This window comes from Eleutherodactylus coqui, chromosome 8, assembly GCF_035609145.1.
Source record: "Eleutherodactylus coqui strain aEleCoq1 chromosome 8, aEleCoq1.hap1, whole genome shotgun sequence".
Lineage (NCBI taxonomy): Eukaryota > Metazoa > Chordata > Amphibia > Anura > Eleutherodactylidae > Eleutherodactylus > Eleutherodactylus coqui.
In genome coordinates, this window is record NC_089844.1 from 81717286 (window position 1) to 81741519 (window position 24234).

Sequence of the window (24234 nt, forward strand, 5' to 3'; positions counted from 1 at the left end):
ACTTCAGTGGAGACATGGTCACTCACAAACGCAGCCACCCTTCCATTGATATGTATGAAAAATATATCGCCCAGAAATCTGCGATGCACAAAACCCATAATATGTGTATGTAGCTGTACAGTGGGCGCCCCAAATTAATTTTACTGGTGGACCCAGCTTATCCCATTCTGACACTGCCAATCAGGTTGTCACCGACCCGAAAAACAGGGAAAGCCCTGTCCTGCTGAACATGTCAACTATAATAAATGACAACGTTTTAAAATAATGTTTTTGCCGATTGAAAACCTACTAGAGAAGGAATACTACTACTACACATTTTATTAAAGACCAACTTATTACAGGATACATCTGATCCTCCTATACTCCCCAAGAGTCCACACCTTATGTGACATCATTCTATTGAGAAAAAGCCTTCAGCAGATCCAGTATCAGAGTACTATCTGCTATAACATAGCGCTTTTAGGTAAGTACTCAGGATGGTGTCAGCGGACGCTCAATAGCTTCCCTGCTACTAATCACCATCATGATACATCATTCTGAATGCAAATCGAAGTTTATGCCATGCTTCACTGCATAACAAATGCACCTGGTAATAAAAAAAAACGGATTCCTGAAGCCATAGAGAATATAATATTCATGCATCATCTTTCAGGGGTGTGCACCTATTTCATGCATTTGTCACTTTAGTCTATGCACTAGGCTTTCCTCCTAAAAATATTCACTCCCCTGTGTTGTCAGTCATGCGGCAAACCCTTTGCAGAAAATTATTGTAAACGTGTTCTTGGCTGCATGTTGCAGTTAGACGTTGGTGCAGCAGGTGGCGCTAGTATCCAGTGTTCCTTTGCAGCCTTGTATGCTTCTGTAAGCCTTTTCTTGGTATATATTAGCCACTGTAGAGTGATGCTCAGAGCAGGAAGCAGAGGGAGAAAAGAAGAGGGTTGTGAAGGAGCTTCACGGTCTTTTTCAGTCATAATGGATTAAGGGTAAATGCTTTGTCAGCTTTTGTGGCTAGGGATTTGAGCCTTCCTGATCAGGAGCAGCATACCATCTTGATTATTTGTTGGTGCAGGTCCCTCTTCTGATATGATTTGCAGACTTTCTCCTACATCAGGTAAGCCTGCAGCTTTTTCTCAGCATTGCTGTTCTGGCCAGGTTGATTTAATAATGTTTGCAGCGGCAGCAGCGGTATCTGCATTGGGTGCAGTACATGAGATTGGAGAGGTGAATGAAGCAGTTTTGCTACATTGTATAAGGACAGTTTTGATGGCACCTTGATTTAGTGGCCTGTAGTGGTCCTTTAACTGATACACTTAGTAAATAAACGATAGACATCATAGGGGGTAAAAGAAAATCACATCATCCTTTTTATTGGAAGTTTTGCATACAATGTCTCCAGTGGAGGTCATATCGGTCCTGCGCAAACAGCAGGGTAGTGTTCCCTCATACCCCGGGACATTGTGGTAGACACAATGCAGAGATCACAGCTGGCATTATTGGATGGTCTCCTCCTTACATGACTCAGGTTGCAGCGTTCACTTGAGGTGGCTATTATCGAGGTACTATAGAATTTGGGCAGTCTGCAGGAGAATATGGGTAGATCCCAATGCTACATTATTTCTCAGCAGGTAGCGATATATGTCTTCGGCCATGGGAATAACTTCCTGCAGCTTTTTAACACGACAGCAACCTTTTTCCACCCTGTTGGAGTCATAATTATGGATTGTCTTAATTAGGGCCTTGATTTATGAGTCAATTAGTGATTTAGACTTTCATGGAAAATAAGTTAGGATTTTTTTTTAATTGCCTACTTGTGATAAAGAGGTAGGATAATACAGTGCAATACTGTCAAATACACTGCAAATTTATTTTTGTCGGCACATCGCCGGTTTCCTGATCCTTTGCCGTATGTGGCCTTTTTTTTTAACGGATGGCAAGGGATTCAAATGTCATTACTCTATGTTAATACAGCTTCATAGAGGATTGAAGGACCACCGGAACATCAGGATGCAGACCATCACTGTGCCTGCTAGTGCCTCAAGTTGTCATCATGATTTTGCTCCATTAGATGGCACTATTTGGTTTCCTTCAGCTCAGGCAATGCTGCATATTGTAACTAATGTGACACCATTGATTTCTTTTGCGCATTTTCCAAAAATGTACAGTGCTGGTCTATGTCTGCATTTTACGGACATCAAACCATCACATGCTGTAGTCATTGCGTGGTGGAATTTTTTTGACATGGATGGTAGATGCAATAGAAACCCCCGAACGAGGTGGAAAAATTGCTTGCGTGGCTTCGATTCAGCAATTTACAAATGAACGTGTGTGTAGAGGCAGCGGAGCTAGAGGTTAATACGCCGGTCTGCTCACGTCCTTGGCCTTGTCTCCGAACAAGGGCGTATTTTAGGATGAAGTTATTATCCCTTTTCTCATTGATGGGTTCATCGGTGTCCCGGGCGGGCCTGCTGGCGCTGGATCGTCTCCCAGAGGGCCCCTTTGTTTTGAAACATCAAAGAGCACAAGGATATGGATGTGCAGTCATGCGGCATCTGTTCATTATCATACGGAACAAAAAGATAATATATCAGACGGAACAAGATCATTTGCGTTTGTTACATCCCTAGAAGACGAGCCTGTGCTTCCTCGGAGAACCTTCATTTTTTTTTTTTTACCCCCCTTTCGCTGCAGTCGTCTACATTACTGAATCCACCTGACTCATCAGAAATGGTCACTTCCTTTGAAACGGTCATTAATTATAGACGAGTTCCTGTCAGCATCCTTTAGCATAACACAAGCCCTCGCATAAGGGCTTCTATAGAGAGAGAACGCCGATGGATGCTTGTCACTGACCTTTCGGTCTCGATGGACTTAGCAGATACGGAGGATGTAAATTATGCCTAAAGTGATCTGCTCCTTCAATTATTCAATAGGTTTATAGTCAAGTTCTAATTCCACCATAAAACACAGTATGAGACCGATGGACGGACGTTATAAGGTGTTGTCTTAAAGGGATACCAAATCCGAAATTCATTTTGGCCTATTGAAAAAAAAACAAAAAAATCATATATATATATATATATATATGGTATAATAAAACTAATGGAATTTGCATATAGGAGGGTAAAAGTTTCATTGGGGGCAGTGGTTTTCGGGTGGAGGGTGCTGCACTGTAGACGGCAGACGGACGGTAATTTCACTGCAGTCAGCCTCTCCCCAGCCTGAGATGGCTGATAACAATGTCATGCAGCTACACAGCAGCAGGACGACGTCCCTCCGGTTCCGGGCCGCTACCCTCTGCCCAACTTTAATGTAAAAAATAAAAATTTAATAAATATTCACCTCAGAAATAATGTATTAGCCCCCGGGGGACTAATGGTGGCCAATTTCAGCCTGCAAAACGCGTTGGACTGTACATACTAGTAGCATGGCCATCCCAGGATGGTGACTGCCATCTATATATATATATATATATATATATATATCCATGTTGAGACAATTAATGGAGTGAAATTCAGAATAATAGTTTTAATGTAGAGGTGTCAGCTATTTTGAATACATTAATTACTAAGGGCAAACCAATGTGGAGGCCCCTTATAAGGCATGATGTTTGTTTTACAGGGTGGGCCCAGCACCTCACTGTTATGGAAGGTGTCTAAAAGGAAATCTGTGTTGCCCCTAACAACCAATTACAACGCAGCTTTCATTTTACCTCAGCAGTATATGAAATATAAGCTGCACTGTGATTGGTTGCTAGGGGCAACAGAGACAGATGTTGTTTTAGACAGCTTTCATTTTACCTCAGCAGTATAAGAAATAGTAACCAATCACAGAGTAGCTTTCATTTTACCTCAGCAGTATATGAAATGTAAGCTGAGCTGTAACATAGTAACATAGTATGTAAGGCCGAATGAAGACATTGTCCATCTAGTCCAGCTTGTCTATCCTACTGTGTTGATCCAGAGGAAGGCAAAAAACCCCAAGGCCAGAAGTCAATTAGCCCTTTTGGGGAAAAAATTCCTTCCCGACTCCCTAATGGCAATCAGACTGTTCCCTGGATCAACCCCTAATAGTTCCTACCTGCCTATATACCAGGATTGACACTTAACCTAAAATTTATATCCTGTAATATCCTTCTCCAGAAAGACATCAAGTCCCCTTTTAAACTCCTCTATGGATTTTGCCATCACCAATTCCTCCGGTAGAGAGTTCCACAGTCTAACTGCTCTTACAGTAAAGAACCCCTTTCTGTGTTGGTGATGAAACCTACTTTCCTCTAATCGTAGCGGATGTCCCCTTGTTACCGTCGTGGTCCTGGGTGTAAACAGATCGCGGGAGAGATCCATGTGTTGTCCCCTCATGTACTTATACATGGTTATTTGGTCGCCTCTTAACCTTCTTTTTTCTAGAGTAAATAGTCCCAATTTGGACAGCCTCTCTGGGTATTCCAGTCCCGTCATTCCATGTATTAGTTTAGTCGCTCTTCTTTGAACCCCCTCAAGCACTGTGACATCTTTCCTGAGCACCGGTGTCCAGAATTGTACGCAGTATTCCATGTGAGGTCTGACAAGTGCCTTATATAATGGAAGGATAATGTTCTCGTCCTTCGCCCCTATACCTCTTTTGATGCACCCCAAGACTTTATTTGCCTTTGCAGCGGCTGACTGGCATTGGTTACTCCAGTTTAGTCTATTATCCACTAATACCCCCAGATCCTTTTCCATATCACTTTTCCCTAGTGGTACCCCATTAAGTGAATACTGGTGACATCCGTGATTTGTGATTGGTTGCTAGTGGCAACAGAAACAGGTGTTGTTTTAGAAAGCTTTTATGTTATCTCAGCGGTATATGAAATAGTGACCAATCACAGAGCAGCTTTCATTTTACCATAGCAGTATACGAAATGTAAGCTGCGCTGTGATTGGTTGTTATGGGCAACAGAGACAGCTTTCATTTTACCTCAGCAGTAAAGCAAATACCAATCACGGCGCAGCATTCATTTTACCTCAGCAGTATAAGAAATGTAAGCTGCGCTGCGATTAGTTGTTACAACAACACAAACCAATGTAAAGGCTAAGATGTATATTTATTAGATCCTACCATCTGCTGTATACTGAGTGACCCCTCCCACAAGGACATAGACCGAGGGCAGTAACCAGAAAAATCGCCCACATCGATAGACCCATTGTAAATAAAGGATTGTATTTTCGTACACGTTTAGTAGATCTCGCAACGCACTAAACATACATGATGTTATTGCCTGTATGCACCTTTAGGGCTCATTGACACAAGCCCGCTTACTTAGCGTATCATGTGTACAAAATTTTCACGTGTAATACGCAGTGATTTCGGTGAGTTCGTTTACATGGACATAAATTTTAACGCAAAAAAGTACGGCCTATGTTGATGCACATTTGCGCACCACAAGAGTCTACTGAAATCAACAGTCTTGCGTAAATGCATCAAAAACCTATGTGTTAGCGGCGCATATACGCACTAAATCAATGTGATGTTGTGCGCATTTTTTCGTGTGTGCAAAAATACACGCCAAAGCAGGCAAAATACGTGGTTGTAACCTCATTTCGGTCGTGCAAACATGCGGCATATTTTGATGACCGAAATGTGCTTACGCCAGTGTGAACTTCTAAGGCTGCTCTCACACAGGCGTCTGTGTTTTTACAGGGTTTTCGAACGGCGTTTTCACAGCGTTCGCCAGTATTTTTTAACGCACCCCATCATTGCAATGGGTCATGAGGTGCGTTCAGAAATCGCTTAAACACACCAACATAGAACAGACAGCGTTCGAAAATCGTGGCGTTAGAAACGTCTGAGAAACCCCATTGAAATTAATGGAGGCGTTTCACGGCTTTCAGCACAAGGTTTCAAAAGCCGCAGTAAACACTGAAAAGTGCTGGCATGAGAGCGGCCTAAAGGTGCCTTCACACTGGCGAGAAAATTACCCGATTTTTGCGCGATGCGAGAGTGAGCAAAAGCACAAGATTATGAAACCAATTATTTTCAATGGTTTCCTTCACATTTACAATGTTTTCACTCATGCAATGTTGAGAGAAAAAAAATCACGGCATGCGCTATCTTTCTGCGTTTTGCGTTTTTTGTTTTTTTTTTAAATCTCCTATGTTTCCCTATGGAGCTTCCTTTTTATCGCATCGCAAAGTACAAACTTGCAATTCTCGTGCAATGCATTTTTAACATTAAAAATGTCCGTTAACAAATTGCGTAAAAATCGTGTGAAAAAAAATGCGCAAGAAAATTGCAAGTGGTAACGATCGATTTGCAGGTAAAAGCAACGCTGGCGCTCAAAAATTACTGGAAGGAAGTTGCGATTTTCTCATAGCAAAATCCTGATCGCCAGTACATTGACACAAAAACAAGATATACAAAAAAACGGATGACAAATGTACAAGGTGGCCACGTAGAACTAACCGGCCCAACACTCTTACGAAAACTGTCCGAAAGGAAAATCTGTCTTTGTTGCCCATAGCAACCAATCACAACGCAGCTTTCATTTCTTAAACTGCTGAGGTAAAATGAAAGCTGTGTTGCCATTTGTTGTTACTTTTCTATAGCCCACCCTGTAGTTGCCGTTTAGCGTGCGCTTAGACACATGATTTTGAAAATGGCGATTGACATTTCGAACATGCTTGACATTTCTCCTTGGAAGATTATTTGCCTCATTTTCAGAGTTATTGAAAAAGGGCGGTCTGTTAGGGCAGTCTATTAGGGTGGTCTGTTAAGGCAGCCTATTAGGGCGGTCTGTTAGGGCAGTCTAATAGGGCGGTCTGTTAGGGCGGTCTGTTAGGGCAGTCTGTTAGGGCAGTCTATTAGGGCGGTCTGTTAGGGCAGTCTATTAGGGTGGTCTATTAGGGTGGTCTGTTAGGGCAGCCTGTTAGGGCAGCCTATTAGGGCGGTCTGTTAGGGCAGTCTAATAGGGCGGTCTGTTAGGGCAGTCTGTTAGGGCAGTCTATTAGGGCGGTCTGTTAGGGCAGTCTATTAGGGCGGTCTGTTAGGGCAGTCTATTAGGGTGTTCTGTTAGGGCAGTCTATTAGGGCGGTCTGTTAGGGCAGTCTATTAGGGTGGTCTGTTAGGGCAGTCTATTAGGGCGGTCTGTTAGGGCAGTCTATTAGTGCGGTCTGTTAGGGCAGCCTATTAGGGCGGTCTGTTAGGGCGGTCTATTAGGGCAGTCTGTTAGGGCAGTCTATTAGGGTGTTCTGTTAGGGCAGTCTATTAGGGTGGCCTGTTAGGGCAGTCTATTAGGGCGGTCTGTTAGGGCAGTCTATTAGGGTGGTCTGTTAGGGCAGTCTATTAGGGGGGTCTGTTAGGGCAGTCTATTAGGGCGGTCTATTAGGGCGGTCTGTTAGAAGCCAGACTAGGAACATCGTGTGTTTACTTATTCGGGAAGCTAATCTGACCCTGAGCGTAGAGGAAGCTGTTGAGGAGGTCTAGCAGAGGGATACATGTTAGTGAAGGCATAGTTTTGCACGGACTGTAGCTGTTCATTGTTAATGACCGCCCAGTTTTAGGCGAGCCACGTGGCTAATAACAACTTTCAACTAGTCAACATTTAATTCATTAGATCACCGCATGGATGTCAGAAGCCTCGTTGTTGCAACACTGCAGCACAGCGACCGCGCAACAACTGCCACTTGGGGCCGAACTCTAATTGTTCTAAGGAATGAAGGCCATAGATTTGAGATGGGCAGAACTGTGTGCCTTCTTGATTGATCTGTCATTAACCTCTTGAAGACCAGGGTGTTTTGGTCTTAAAGGACAAGATACTTTTTAGCGATTTTACCCATGTGGTGGTTTTATGGCCCTATTTTTTTTTTCTTGGCTTGCCAAAATTGTTTTCGCTGCGGTTTTTTTTACCCCCGTCACATACAGGTCTATATTTAAAAAAATTACAGTTCTTCATTTTTAAAATTATTATACTAACGTTAAATTACATATAGGGATAGGTTTTGATATATAATTTGTAGAATCTCGGATTACGGGGCAGATATGGTGATGGTTTATGTTGGCGTCAGTGGTTGATTGTTTTTTTATTTTTCATATAGATTTTTTTTTATTCTGCAATTTTTTTTTTACTTATTTACTTTATTTAACTTTTTTTTAACATTTATGTCCACTGTTACGTCATATAAGACCTCTGGGGGTCATTCACATTTTTTTTTTTATTGCACACATTTCCACTGTAACTGGAACATCCATAGAAGCCCCCATTACAGGGAAAAAAAGATTCTTTTATTTTGACAGTAGTCACTGTCAAAGCTGGTTAGTCGCCTGTAGAGTCAGAGACCTTTTCTGTTTGAATGGAAGGCACATTTCAGGTTTTATGTAATCGAGTATGCTGATACCAAAAATCAAGACAAAAAAATTCTCCGAAAACCGGAACACCTCCCTATTTACACTGGAAAAAACGAAAAATCATATTTGTATTAGAGTTGAGCGAACGTATTCTGTCGAGCTTGATGCTCGTTCGAGTATTAGCGTACTTGATGGTGCTCGTTACTCGCATGAGCATCACGCCGTGTTCGATCCTGCCACAGTTTTTGGCTCCTCCCCGCTGTGACGTGCCTGTTTTGGCGCCTCCCCACCACGACGCAGAGCACGCGTCAATGGAAAATTTTTTTGGGGAAAGAGAGAGAGTCAATGGGGTTCGTTACTCGAGTAGAGCTCTCAAATTTTGCGAAAAGCTCGACTCGAATAACGGGGACCCGAGCATTTGGGTGCTCACTCATCTCTAATTTGTATCAATAATTTTCATATTTTATATATTTATGTTGTTTATTATTTATTTTATGCGCAAAATAAAAGAAAACATATTTATTTGTTATTTATTATTAATTAAAACAAAAAAATGAAACATCATAACCATATTTGTTATTTATTAGAGATGAGCGAGCACCAAAATGCTCGGGTGCTCGTTACTCGAGTCGAACTTTCAGTGATGCTCGAGAGTTCGTTTCAAGTAACGAACTCCATTGAAGTCAATGGGCGACTCGAGCATTTTTGTATATGACTGGTGTTCCGCTAAGGTTTTCATTTGTGAAAATCTTAGCAAATCACCAAAGTCATGTAAAAAACACAGAAATGGATAGGGCAGGCGAGGAGCAACATGCAGGGCTGCATTTCGGGCTCCGAGGTCTCACTATTAAGCCACAATAGTGGCAAGAGTGAGACCCCCCCACACTGTCAGCATAACGATTGTTCTCCTCTGTAACAGCTGTCGCAGAGAAGAACGATGTTAGCCCATTGAATTCAATGGAGCCGGCAATACAGCCGGCTCCATTGAAAGCAATGGGCTGCCGGCGAGCGCGGGATGAATTTTCGGGAAGGGCTTAAAAATATAAGCCCTTACCTGAAAAAGAAAGATTTTAGTGTAAAAAAGAATAAAAATGCAGGCATTCTCTTCAATGGAGCCGCTGCTGCTGCCTGCGACTCCATTGAAGACAATGGTCCGCTGGCACACCTGAATTCTTTTTCAAGGAAGGACTTTACATATAAGCCATTCCCTGGAAATGAATTAAAAGTGATTTAAAAAACAAAAAAAATAGATACTCACCTCCCTTCAGCTGCCGGGACACAGCTGCGTGTTCTCCTGCTGTCCCCTGCACTGTGGTGCTGAACTGCTGTCATTCAGCTGAGAGCTGCGCTGAGCCAATCAAAGGCAACACTCACTCACCCATTCATGAATTCATGAATGGGTGTGAGTGAGATCTGCCTCTGATTGGCTCAGCGCTGAGCCAATCAGGGGGCAGGTCTGACTCACACCCACTGCAGGCCAGCTGCGCTGAACTCCATCTGCCGGGACAAGGTGAGTATATATATATATATATATTTTATTTTTACACATTTCTGGATGAATTGCAGGGAAGGGCTTATATATTTAAGCCCTTCCCGACAATTCATCCCGCGATCACCAGCAGCCCATTGCTTTCAATGGAGCCGGCTCTATTGCCGGCTCCATTGAATTCAATGGGCTAACATCGTTCTGCCGGGACAAGGTGAGTATATTTATTTTTTATTTTTACACATTTCTGGATGAATTGCAGGGAAGGGCTTATATATTTAAGCCCTTCCCAACAATTCATCCCGCGATCGCCGGCAGCCCATTGCTTTCAATGGAGCCGGCTGTATTGCTGGCTCCATTGAATTCAATGGTCAGTGCTCGTTTAATCGAGACGAGTACCGCGTGGTGCTCGTCTCGAGTAACGAGCATCTCGAGCACCCTAATACTCGAACGAGCATCAAGCTAGGACGAGTATGCTCGCTCATCTCTATTATTTATATTTCTGTACGTACAGTACAAAAAAACATTACAATCTTTACAACAGTTATATACTCATTAGCCTACTCAATTTACTCATATACTATTTAGGAGAAGGATAGTTAAAGTATTTTTTTGTATCAAAACATGGCAGTGAATTTTTCTGGGTCTTCCGGTCATTTAGGGGGGTATTCCGGTTTTTAGAGAATTTTTTCGTCTTGATTTTTTAAATCAGCATACTCGATTACATAAAACCTGAAATATGCCTTCCATTCAGACAAAAAAGGTCTCCGACTCTACAGCCTACTGATCAGGCATCTGCTAAAACCATGTAGCTCTGACATGCCGTGGGTTGTTGGTGATCATGTAATAGCCGGATCCCATACAGGAAATGGCACTGCAGCTTCTTGTATTCTTTACATAATGCCTACTGAGTGCTATATGGCTTGTAAAGGAGATGGCAGAAGCAGTCAAAAACCGTTTATGTCTTCAACTCCGGGTCCTTGGCTGTGAGTGACACTTGAGAACCCGACCTGTTCGTGCTACATTGCAGGAGATTTAATTCCATGATTTAAAATTGCTTTACAACCACTCTGTCCTTCCTAGTTGCTGCTGACCAGGACATGTGACTGTTGCAGCCAATCACTGGCCACAGCAGTGATGTTCTATAGCCAATGATTGGCTGCAGCAGTCACATGATCTAGCCAGCAGAAACCAGGAAGTACAGAGTGGTTGTGAGGCAAGTTTAAATTATGGGAAAACCCCTTTAATGCTGCACTCTAGCATGTTCCTACGGCATTTCTACGGTGTCTTTGTCAATTGCAGATCAAAAATACAGTCTGAAAACTGTGTAAAAAAAATAAAATCTTGTTCTTTGTATAGCGCCAACTTACATAGTATGTTAGGCTACATGAAGACAATGTCCATCTAGTACGGCCTGTTTAAACTTATTCCACAGCAGTTTTATGTAATTTATTTATTCCCCCCCCCCCACCCCCACCAAGCTGGGTACTCATTTTACAGACCTTGGAAGGATGTAAGGCTGAGTCAACCTTGAGCCGGCTACCTGAACCATGCGGGGATTGAACTTGCAGCCTTCTGCTTAGGACTGCATTTCTGCTGCCTCAAAACTATGCGCCACATGAGGCTCTACACTATATACACTCTATATACACTTGGCTCTACACTATATACACTCTACACTCTGCACCTTACGAGGCTGTGTGCACTTTGCCACGGAGCCTTATTGATTCAACTATCAATTTCCAGCAGGCACTATGATATGTCGTATTGAATTTTGGCAGCTGATAGCTGCCAGGAAGATGTTTTATGCATGGGTATCAGTATTTGTGGTGGTATTGGTTAAGGGTAAAGTCTGTGGCCAACTTTACAGTTTAGCTTGGGTCGTACTGACCCACCAGAGTACTCCACGACCTTTTGGTTGGCATAGACTCTGATAACGGGCCCCATATTCTACAGGACCTCAAAGGTCAAAAGCTGACTTTCGAACCTATCACTTGAGACAATTCCCATAGCCTTTTAGACCTTATTGATGAGGTCCTGTGTGTGCAATGACTACAATGAAATTAAAAGTGGAGTACAAGCTTTTGTATAGATAGATCAGAATTAGAGATGAGCGAACCTACTCGGCCACGCCCCTTTTTTGCCCGAGCGCCGCGATTTTCGAGTACTTCCGTACTCAGGCGAAAAGATTCGGGGGGCGCCGTGGGTAAGTGGGGGGTTGCAGCGGGGAGTGGGGGGGAGAGGGAGAGAGAGAGGGCTCCCCCCTGTTCTCCGCTGCTACCCCCCGTTCCGCCAAGCCTCCCCCCAGCGCCCCCCGAATCTTTTCATCCGAGTACGGAAGTACTCGAAAATCGCGGTGCTCGATGAGTATATTCGCTCATCTCTAATCAGAATCATTTTCCCTGGTCGGCCCAAGGAACACCTGTCAATATATCAGTGAAATCTTCAAATGAAACTTAACGCGACCTACACAACCCAAAGACCTGCCACTGGGCAACATGCTAATAAGTCAGTCTTCAGTTTGTAAAGAAAAATAGAATTAACATGAACAGACTAGAACATAATCATTGCGCGTCAACCTCTCACCATCTGGGGGCGTAACGTGATATAAAATGATGAATATCTCTTTTAGAACTGGATGTAATACAAAGCTGAGTTTATGTTTGGTGAAGTTACGCAGAGATTTATTGTCAGATCTTCCTTTTAAGTACATGAATATCATTCCATCGATAAAAGGGTTTTCAATTTCAGAGCAGTGGTAATAATGGGACACGCTGTCACCAAAGCAGGGTTGAGTCATAGCCAGTTACGTCACAGGATATAATGGATTCTAGTGAGTGTCAGCGGAAAAAGCAAAGCCAAAGTGAAATTATTCTTCCCAGACATTATGTGACAAGCGTGCAGCTCTAAGGACAAGGACAAACCAGTAGGGCATCAATTTCCAAGACAAGATAGTGATGTCAGGGCACAGTTACAGAAATCTGGGAACTACGTAAATGTGTGTTATAGTGGATGGGAAACATTAATAGATTAAATCTGAGGTTCAGCACACACTACACATAATATACAGCTCTACACTATATACAGCTGCACTCTACTGTATAAGATAGCTATAACCTACAGTATAATACAATTGTACCTCATAATATACTATATTATACACTTAAACTATTATACTGTACATCTATATACTGTTATATAGCTTTACCATAATATACATCCATGCTCTATTATATAGACCCTATTACATAGCTACACCCTGTATATAGCTACACATTATATACAGCCAGGGGCGTAACTATAGGGGATGCAGAGGATGCTGTTGCACACAGGCCCAGCAGCCTTAGGGGGCCCATAAAGCTTCTTCTCTCCATATGGGGAGCCCAGTACTATGAATAAAGCATTATAGTTGGGTGTCCTGTTACAGGTTTTGCATTGGGGCCCGGAAGCTTCAAGTTGTGCCTCTGTATACAGCTGCACCCTATATACAGCTATACATTATATTCAGACACACCATGTACAGCCACACCCTATTATATTGCTGCACCCTATTATACTCTGTTATACATCCAGATTGTATTGCACAGCTGCACTCCATACAAAGCTACAGGAACCAAGTCATCTTATAGATATACCTTTTAATGGCTAACAAAAATACATGATGTTATAGCGAGCTTTTGAACCTCAGGCTTATGGAATAAATCTGAAGAAACATGCATTTATGTATACTTCTATAAGAAAAGGCACAGACATGGTGTTATTAATTTGCACTTTAAAAAGTAATAGCAGAACAGGATGAGTAGAGAAGTAAATACTTAATTGGTCCACTGATAAGGATGTGAAAGTTTTATGGTCTCTGAATTAGTGTTAGCGAGTTACCAGGCCAGCAGTGTATCTGTGCTACAGATTTATCATACTGCCCAGTCCCACATGAATCCTCTTGAAGAATTTAGGCCTTTGTTGAAAGTGTCAAAAGTTGTTAAACTTGTACTCCCAAATTCTTCTATGCTTTGTGATTTGAAATTGCCTTTTAATATAGTGACTTTCATATGTTCTATGTTGTGTCCGTGACTAGAAAAATGCTCCACCACAGGTAATTCTGTCTTTCTCTCTTAAATTGTCTGTCAATGAGATCTCATCCTCATGTTCAGTTTTTGTCCTGTTTCTCCAACATAAAGTGACCCAACAGGACATTTACTGCACAAGGTCAGGTACACAACATTGGCTGTGGAACATGTGAATGTCCCAGGGTCTAACAGTTACACAGCCACACCCTATTATATAACTGCACCCTATTACACTCTGTTATACATCTGGATTGTATTATACAGTTACATCTTATTACACAGCTACAGTAAGCCCTGTTACACAGCTACACCTATTATTCAGCTACACCCCACTACACAGCTACACCCTGCTACACAGCTACACTGTTACATAGCTACACCTTTTATACAGTTACACCCTGCTACACAGCTACACCTTTTATACAGTTGCACCCTGCTACACAGCTACACCTTTAATACAGTTACATGCTGCTACACAGCTACACCTTTTATACAGTTACATCCTACTACACAGCTACACCTTTTATACAGTTACACAGCTACACCTTTTATACAGTTACACCCTGCTACACAGCTACACCTTTTATACAGTTACACCCTGCTACACAGCTACACCTTTTATACAGCTACACCCTGTTACACAGCTATTCCCTTTATACTGCAACACCGTGTTTTATAGCTACCCTCTATTATGTAGTGTTACCCTACATACAGATGCGACCTATACAAAGTTGTACCCTGTTACACAGCCACGCCCTATTATACAGCTATACTCCATATACAACTATATTCTATAATACATCCTACATTCTGTAAAAAGCCAACAACCTGTTATACAGCTACTTCTGTATAATAAAACTGTGACCTATTATTCAGCTACTGTACACCCTACTATATACCTGCTGTGGACTCAATTATACAAGTTTAGGCCAGTTTCATACAAGCATATTGTAACACCTCAATAAAACGGATCTACAATACGAACGTTTTACAGATAATATTACAACCATATGTCATCAATATTTGATCTGTGTTTGCCTCTGTACTTACTGTCGTTGGTTTGAGTCCAAGCGCACACATTCCATTTGCAAGTTGCTATTGCGGCATCCATTGTAAAATGCTAGGCCTCTGAACATATATGTGTTTCCCAATCTAGATCGTATGATACAGGGTACTAGATTCTGCTGAATGGGGATCAAATATCTTTCAAGAACAGAAAATGTTGCATGTTCCCTAGAAATGCATACATATAGTTTACCTACCAACTTTACAGGTTTTTTTTTGCAGAAATGTCCACTGAAACAGATCTCCCCCTAAGGGCGTTACAATGAGGTTTTATGTGCGTTCTTGGTGTTTTTGGGCTTGGCATAAAAATGTTCTGGAAATGGGAATTGGGCTATAACGCCTGATGTTCCATACGTATTCTTCTTGAAGTATAGGCTTTTTATCCGCTGGCGGATTTATGCGAATTCTTAGCATTTATAGGAGTTTTCAGAGCTTGTAAAAACACAGAATAGTGCCTATTTGGTCTAAATGTTCATCAGATGATGTCATCATAGCTGAGAAGTAATTACCTTACCCAACCTTATATAGCACCTTTGTTTTGATGCTGCCAGGGCTTGCTGTGAAGTATATGATTTCTCTCCCCTCTTGCTGTCATTGCCTCTATTTACAGCTACCTACGATACAAGCCGCTCTATGATTAGGTGTAAAGTAGTACTAGAATTACTATTATTTCCTTTTCACACAACACAGATCTGCTACTGACACCTTGCCCTGTTGTTTCCCTACTCACTGGACCCTGCACTGTCTGCTGTCCAGCATGTGCAACACCATCCCTCCTGAGACTAGAAGAGAAGGGGGAAGCCCGGGAGCAGTGAAGATAAGAGGCATATGATGTGTAATGTCCTGTACTCCAGGGAAGGGGAGATAACCACATGTCCAGATTACAGTCCATCAAACAAGATACATTGGAAACAGGGTCATGTGACTGCATCTGAGACTGGTTCATAGAGGCTTTACAGCTGCGCACAGTACATTTTTAAGTAACTAATCTTGCTGTTTGTAAAATGTTTGTACATAATTTTTAAAGATGGGAAAACCCCTGTAAAGTATTGCCAATGGCGTACAAGATGGGTGGGAAGAAGGACAGAAGGGCTTGATGTTTGTTTCAATGACCCCTTGGTCATTTTTACACTCCCCTGTTTGCAGTCCCTTTGGAAAGAGGTCCATAGCAGCCTCAATAAGTATTTTATTTTATGCAGTATTTTAATTGATGGGCTGTAGTGTTATTACGCGGGTTTCCAGGACTTTGATATTGATGGCCTATCCGTAGGATTGGCCATCAATATCAAGTCAATGGGAGCCTGATTCCCTGGATGCAGTACCAGACACAGCCACCATGAAGTGTATAGAGCTGTGCCTGGTAAACAATGAAGGGTACAGGTGTAACAATCATCAACTTGACACTTAATGCATTATGATTACTTCATGGCAATGTACTGCAATGATGTAAATCAAATTTTCATGATGCATTAATCGTATTAACCATTGCTAAATCTCTACATGCCACCTGATGGAGTCCTGTGGCTCCTTCAGTTGGACGCCAACTGATATCCTAAAGATAGGCCATTAATAACAACGTTATGGAAATCCACTTTCAGATTCTTTTAGCTTCTAATATAGTTGCATCGTTAGTGTATGAGTTATGAGTATAGTGCAGCTTGTGGGGTCTCTTCTAAGTTTTCATCAATTTTTAGTATTCTTGGTAGTGTAATATGCAGGGTTCGATAAATAAAGAATGGCCCTTGAATATCCTGTGGAACCAGTAATGATTTAATAATGGATGAAGTTTACCAGAAACACTATTCGGATTGAAAGCTCCGTTTCCCCATGGACGCCACACACTTCAGTACTTAAATACAGGAAATGTCTGTAATTGCAGATAATGAATTCTTTCACTCCGGTCCCTCTGTTTATGATCAACAGCAATTTTATCTATTAGGCTGACTAGCTTTTACACTTGGTAATATTACATGAGTAAATGCAATTAATTCTTTTAGGGTTATAATGTATCCGTAACCTTTGACTGATTGTGGGCTGTTAGCTGAAAAGCCTTTGTTGCAATGTGTTCTACAGATTTTTTGCTCATTGTGACTGGGGAAGCATGAGTATCTGGCTACAGTTGTACAATCAGATTGTGTCCTTGTGCTGTGGACACAGGTCTGTTTGGAGGAGTACTTCTGTATGTGTCCGTACAGGGGCCTAACTATAGAGGATGCAGGGGATGCCGTTGCACCCGGGCCCAGGAGCCTTAGGGGACCCATAAGGCCTCTCTTCTCCATATAGGGAGCCCAGTACTATTAATAAAGCGTTATAGTTGGGGGCCCCGTTACAGGTTTTGCATTGGGGCCCAGAAGCTTCAAGTTACGCCTCTGTGTCCGTATGATGATCCAGAGCCACTATGAATGCCGCCTTGTGGTTTAACTGTGTAGCACTGTATTCTTCCCAAAAACAATTCTTCTAGGGAAGAATAGTTTTGTAATGACGCATGTTTTCACAGAATCCATAAGAAAAAACCTTTGTGCGTCTTCGTATCGAATTATAGGCATATAGAGATGTAGTATGGACCGAGTACAATGGACTCATAGACTTCTGTAGGTGCCACATTCGGTACCATGTGAAACTATTCAGGAATATGCTAAAGAGTTCTAAACTCTTTACTGTAATGCACTGTATTGCGGTCTTAAATGGGGGGGGGGGGTTCCATTTCAGTCAAACATGGCCAATATAGGAACACCGTTGATTATAAGTTGGCTGGGATGACGGAAATAGCTGAGCTACACTGTTTCCATAATTTCCATAGAAGTCAATGGGGGTTATGCAAATAGAATAGCACAGTGAGCTACACCATTTCTGCAGCTCCCGAGTTACGGAAAAAGTGTAGCTTGATGTTCTACATTGTTCACATAACTCTAAATGACTTCTTTAGGGAGCTCAGCTATTTCCATCCTCCTGTCCACCCTCATCAATTGCATTCAGGGTGACTGGGGATGTTGGAGGGTCTAACTCAAAATAGGTGTGGATCCCAGAGGTGGGACCCCAACCTATCAAAATCTTATTGCAAATCCATAAGCGAATATGAAGGACTGAACGAGCACTGTTTAAATGGAAAGAGAAGTGAACGAGCCAACGATGATTTTTATGCTTGCATAAAATGAATGACAAGTGAGAAGCAAGCGATTCTCATTCATCGTTCAGTCGTTGGCTCGTGTTAAGACAACTATTATTGTTTACTTTTGCATCATAATCATTCCATCTAAAAGCACCTTACAGCCCTATTTACACAGGACGACTTTTGGGCAAACGATGCCTGACACTCGTCCCCGCATGCACTCGCTCCCGTGCTATTGCACAGGAGCGAGTATCGTTGGCTCACACCACGGCAGCAGGAGAAGATTTCACTCCTCGCTCTGCCCACCTCTCTCCATTCACTTAACACAGCGGCCATTCAGTACTGAATGGCTGCTGTTTACACTGAACGATCATTGTTCATCATTTAAGCTGCATGAAATTCTGAACGATGATCGTTCAGTATAAACAGCAGCTGTTCAGTACTGAATGGTCGCTGTGTTAAGTAAATGGAGAGGGGCGAAGGGGAGCGAGGAGTGAAATCTCCTCCAGCCGCCCCGCTGCGAGCCAGCGATACTCACTCCTGTGCAGCAGCACGAGAGCGAGTACTTGCGGGGACGAGTGTCGGGTATCATTTGCCCGACAGCCGTCCCGTGTAAATGGGTCTTTAGTCATTGACTTGGTTAGCTGCTAAGTGCATAGTAATGCTTTATATTGATAAGTGGGTAAGACCCAGGAGATAAGAGATAATTACTTGACCTTTATGTGCCTGATTATGTGCATACAATGCAATTCTTTGTGTAAAGGCCCTTTTATACGGGACGAGTGTCGGGCAAACGATGCCTGACACTTATGCCAGTGTATAATCACTCCCGTGCTGTTACAGAGGAGCAAGTTTCGCTGGATCGCTCACAGCGCGGCCAGCAGGGAGGCGGGGAGGCTGGAGGAGAGTTCTCTCCCCCCCCCCCCCCCCCGCCCCTCTCCATTCACTGTAAGCAGCGCTGACACAGTACTGAACGGCTGCTGTTTACACTGAACTATGGCTTAAAACTGGACGATTCTTGTCCAGTCAATCAGTTTCTGCATGCTTTTACTGCAGGAGCGTAGAAGCCTAAACAACTAGAACGATAATCGTCCTGTGTAAAAGGGCCTTAAGGCCTGTGTCACATAGGCCTATGTGTGTGCATAATGCGCAATTCATAGAACCGTATTCACAGGCGCATATATTGCACACACACAAAAAAATGCGCGGGTCAGTAATGGTATCATCTCTCCCTAAGGATAGCATCTAGAAGGTGTGTGAGGAGACTTAAGCCCAATGCACACGGGCGTATTTGAATTGCGGGATCTGGAGTGGGCACCTGAACCCAGATTCCGCAGCAAATACTGCCTAAAAACATGTTTTGCAAAAATGCTTTCTTTATGTTCACGAGCGGAAATCAATAGCTATGTCCTATTTTAGAGCGATTTCTGCGCAGACAGCTTCCATTGAAGTCATTGGAAGCCGTCCGGTACACAGCCCGTCAACAGCTGTCACTGCAGATGGGCTGCGGAATCCGCATCCTCGCCTGTGACGGCGCAGCATCATCTGTACTGCACATGGCCGGCACATCTGCATTACAGATGAAGACACTGCAGACAGGTACGCAGGGAGGTCACCGGCCGGGCAGCGGGTTGGATTCCGCTGCGGGATCCCACATGCAAATCCAACCCGGCCGTGTGTATTCGGCCTTAAAAGGCCATGTTGCTCCTCTGGGAAATATGCAAATAAGGAAGATGGAACAATTCCTCTGCAGCGCCACCTATTGGATGGAAGCATTCTTGCAAATCAATGTCAGACCCTTTATACAAGTCTCTACTACAATGATTCGGATTTGACCAAAAGCCAGAAAACCTTACACATAACAGCTATAACATAGTAACATAGTATGTAAGGCTGAAAAAAAGACATATGTCCATCCAGTTCAGCCTATTACTCCCCAATGTTGATCCAGAGGAAGACAAAAAACCCAATGAGGTAAAAGCCAATTTTCACCATTTAAGCAAAAAAATGTCTTCCTCATTCCAATCTGGCAATCAGAATAATCCCTGGATCAACAACCCTTTAACGTTATTAATGGTTATAACAAATAATATTGTATCACTCAAGAAAGGCATCCAGGCCCCTCTTGTACTCTTTTATTGAATTTGCCATCACCACGTCCTCAGGCAGAGAGTTCCACAGTCTCGCTGCTCTTACGGTTAAGAACACCCTTCTATGTTGGTGTAGAAACCTTCTTTCCTCTAGAAGTTGAGGGCGTCCCCTTTTTACAGTCCTGGGTACAAATAGATAATGGGAGAGATCTCTGTATTGTACCCTGATATATTTATACATAGGTATTAGGTCACCCCTTAGCCATCTTTTCAAGGGTTTTGCCCCTCATTAGTGTGCAGTAGGTTTCTGGCTTGGCTGGTGAGAGGCCTGTGACGTGGGTTGGGAAGGGTACCATCTCTCCTTAAGGAGACCACCTAGAAGGTGAGGGAGGAGACACCAAGGAGGTGAGTGAAGAGACTTAAAAGGTCATGTTACTCCTCTGGGAAATATGGAAATAAGGAAGATGGAACAATACCACTGCAGAGCCACCTATTAGATGGCACAAATCTACTGCACACTGATGAGGGGCAAAAATCCAGAAACGGCCGTATGTGTATGGTTTTCTGCTTTTGGTCAATTCCCAGTCATTGTTATAAAGACTTATATAAAAGGTCTGACATTGACTTGCAGGAATGCTGCCTTTCAATTGGTGGCGCAAAAAGTACAGTTCAAAACTCAGAGATGCACGCAAAAATGCAACACCTGATGTGCAAATACACAGTGTAAATGGATGTTAGCCTGTGTGACACAGGCCCAAGGGCCCTTTTACACAGCATGATTATCACACACATAAACGTTAAATCAAATGGTTTGCGTGATATTCATTAAATACGTTTAGCGATCAAATGATCAGCGATAAATCATTAGATTATAGCTAATTGAAACTTTCGTGCAGACCTAAAAATAGTTGTTGTTCTTCTCCAAGTCCTTTTGTGTAAATAGGCTTCGTATCGATTTTCTGAATAGAAAGCAGCAGCAGACGAGTTGACTAGAGGCGCAGTTATGTTTCAATGGATGATTAAAGTATTGTTCAGTGTAAATGCATGCCAGGCGAATGATAGACGATCATTACTTCACCGCTAGTCGCGTGCTCATTCTAATTTATCATGCAGTATAAAAGGGCCCATATGGTGGCCATACACATCTAAATTGGCTGAGCCTTCTGATTTCATCTAATTTGCACAGGGTTCCCTTGACTCTCGCCCCAATGGCAGATATCGGGGGAAATAAGGATCTGATGGTTGAAGTCTGAATCCTTTTGTTCTTGGGAGATAATCTACTGTGGAGTGTGCTGAGTATGGGAGTGTCAGGTAAAGTAGGCGTTGGCTAAAAAAAGTGTTTGGCCAACAGATATCTAAAACATACTGTGGGCAGTTAGTTTATGGCCCTTTAGGCAAGTGACAGGTTCCCTTTATAGTAAAAGGCAGCACACTGTTTTACCAATATTTCATGATGACTTAAGTCATGCTATTCCCAGTCTTGTGTCACAGGTGCACATGTTAGTTAGCAACTTCCATGGTTTTCTAACATTTGGCTACTCTCTAACTTTGTTCCTGCCTCTGCTATTGACCCCGGCTTATTAAACTGACTGCACTTCTGTCCGCTACCTGCTCTGCCCTGAATTCCATGCTGAACCCGTTCTCCATGACCCAAGCTCTGTCTTTGTTCCTCGTGCTGAAATGTGCCCCGACCTGACCTGTTTGATAATGCTCCTGTTCACACCCTCAGGTACTGTGCTTCAGCCTTTACTAGCATCAGCCGCCACACTACTGGGACCACTCCCTGAATAAGAGCCTAAGGGACCCTGCATTGAACCACACATCTCAATTGCTGGGATTAAAAGGTGAAGACCAGGGTACATCAGTTCTCGCCTCAGGATTTGCTGATCCTGACAACACCTTTTCCATCCAAAAATACCAGTCAATTTTGGGTGTATTTACATTTGCTGTTTTGTGCCCTTTTTGCGGCAATTTTGTGCAAACTGCCACACAAAACTAGTATGCATAAGTACACCCTAACATGAGTGAAAAGGTGGTTGCGTTTTTCAAACTTCACATGGAATATGATTTGCCAGTTAACTGTAGAAACCCTCAAGTAGACAATAACATCAACTCCCTCTAACTTAGTCACTATCCTCCTCCTCCTCTGATTGCCTGAATTGGAGCTGCACAGGCAGGGTGTGCATGTCCGGCTGCTCATCTGGTCCATAGGCTGCTCACCTTCCTAGACTTGGCTGGGCTTGGAAAAGAATATCAAAAGGAAATAGACAGTAACCTGACTGTGTATATATTGCCTGATTATGCAAAGATATTTACTGGACTCCCTTCGCAAATACCAGCAGGGACTGAGAATGAAAGGACCTCAGCATGTCTACAGCATTTCTGGAACAGAATGAGCATGGCACAGATTTGAAATCCACAGCATGCTCATATTTCTACTAGAAAAATGTCCACAGTATGTGGATGAGACTTGTAAAATCTCATCCACTTACCTTATACTATTATCTGCTGTGAATTTTTACCTGTGCAAATCCATGGCAAATACGCTGTGTGTAAATCTAGGATTATATTATTAAACTACTATTTAATATAGAGATAGTAGTTTGTTTTGCTAAATTTATTGGTGGAGCAATACGGGCACCAGCACGAATAGTATAAGAAGGGGCAACATTTTACTTGATTTGTCAAAGGTGCTAAAAAAGCTAATCCAGTCACTAAAGAAAATTATATTTTTGTATAGAGTCAATATGGGTTTTTCCAGAGGTGGACTGATCACTCAGACATTGCCCACAGACTCTCTTTGCAGCTGACATGTCCATGGAAAAGGGGGAAGGGCTAACAGCCCCATGGTCAAAGTACTCTGTTAGTAGGTTAACCTTTATGGCTCATTGGCACAGATCACTGAGTTTACACTTGGTGTTTGCATGGGACTCTAACGATTAAGTGATGCCCAAGAAAGAATCGGGATACACAAATACCACATTCTGCATAGTTATCAGCCAATGCTGTGAAAAAACACTGTGAACGTAAATGCCCATTCACCTTATATGTGTATGGCAGAAAGGAATTAATGATTCTCTTACCTAAAACATCCAGTCGATGAAATTTTAAATCTTTTCTTATTATGACAGTTCACATGAACTGTACAATATAATTGTGGACTGAGGTCATCTTGTTACCTAGATGTTCTGTTTCTGACAGTTATACACAGTTTGCAATAATTGAAAGGATTTTTCTACAGTGGAAACAGAGAATTCCCACCCAAAAATTCTTTTTATTTATGCGCTTTTTAAAATCCAGCCATACCCAGTATAAGACTGTGTCTGAGGTCACATAGATTTCTATCACTCAAGGTCTGCCAACTGCTGCTACGAGAATAGAGGCTAGATTACGCATCCTTTAGCAATGCAGCAGTTACAGATATAAATCATGCGGCAGCTAGACATAATGGGTTTGTGCTTGTTCCTTGTTGGCATGGTTATGATGATTTCTGATCTGCAATACAATGCAGATATATCTTGAACCAATTTTATTAATGTGAGAATCTAGGCCAAAACTAAACATTTTTTCTTGCGTTTTCATCCTTATTATTTACTTTCTGCCATGCAGGAGGTTGTGGATCCACCTTGCCAAGCACCACTTTGACTTTTGGTCAGTTTGTGGAAGCAGCACCTGAGGTACCCCGGTTTTCACTCTTGACCCCTCCAAGCGGGATAAGGTCTTTGCTACGGGGCCCCAAGCTGGGGGGTAATATGGCTGCTGACGTTGCACTGGGCCAAGGCAAGGTCTGAACAGGGGCATAGTAGAGAAATAGGCTCTATTCAGTGCTGGTGACACAGTTTTAATAACGAGGTCCATGTCGAAGGTCAGGGCAGGCAGCAGGCAATAATGAAATTCAGAGTTTAGAGTCAAGGTCAGGGAGCACAGAAGTCAGAATAGTCAAGGTCAGGCAAGAGTCAGAACCAGAACAAACACAACCAGGGGCTTTGTCACAAACTGCAGTAGGAAACCAATTGCTTAGGCATCCACCCTAGGGTGTGGATGCTTAATATAAGGAGTGCAGGGGCAGAATTAGAGTGGGACAAGTTATGGGAA

General features: G+C 42.7%; 1 protein-coding gene across 1 annotated transcript in view; it reads left to right on the plus strand.

Moving 5' to 3' along the window:
- The first annotated feature begins 923 nt into the window (after window positions 1–923).
- LOC136576556 (sodium channel protein type 2 subunit alpha-like) overlaps window positions 924–24234 on the plus strand; it is a 200256-nt gene continuing 176945 nt past the window's right edge. Inside the window, exon 1 of the mRNA XM_066575925.1 lies at window positions 924–1111. The gene's annotated coding sequence lies outside the window, so the exon portion shown is untranslated. The remainder of the gene's footprint in view (window positions 1112–24234) is intronic.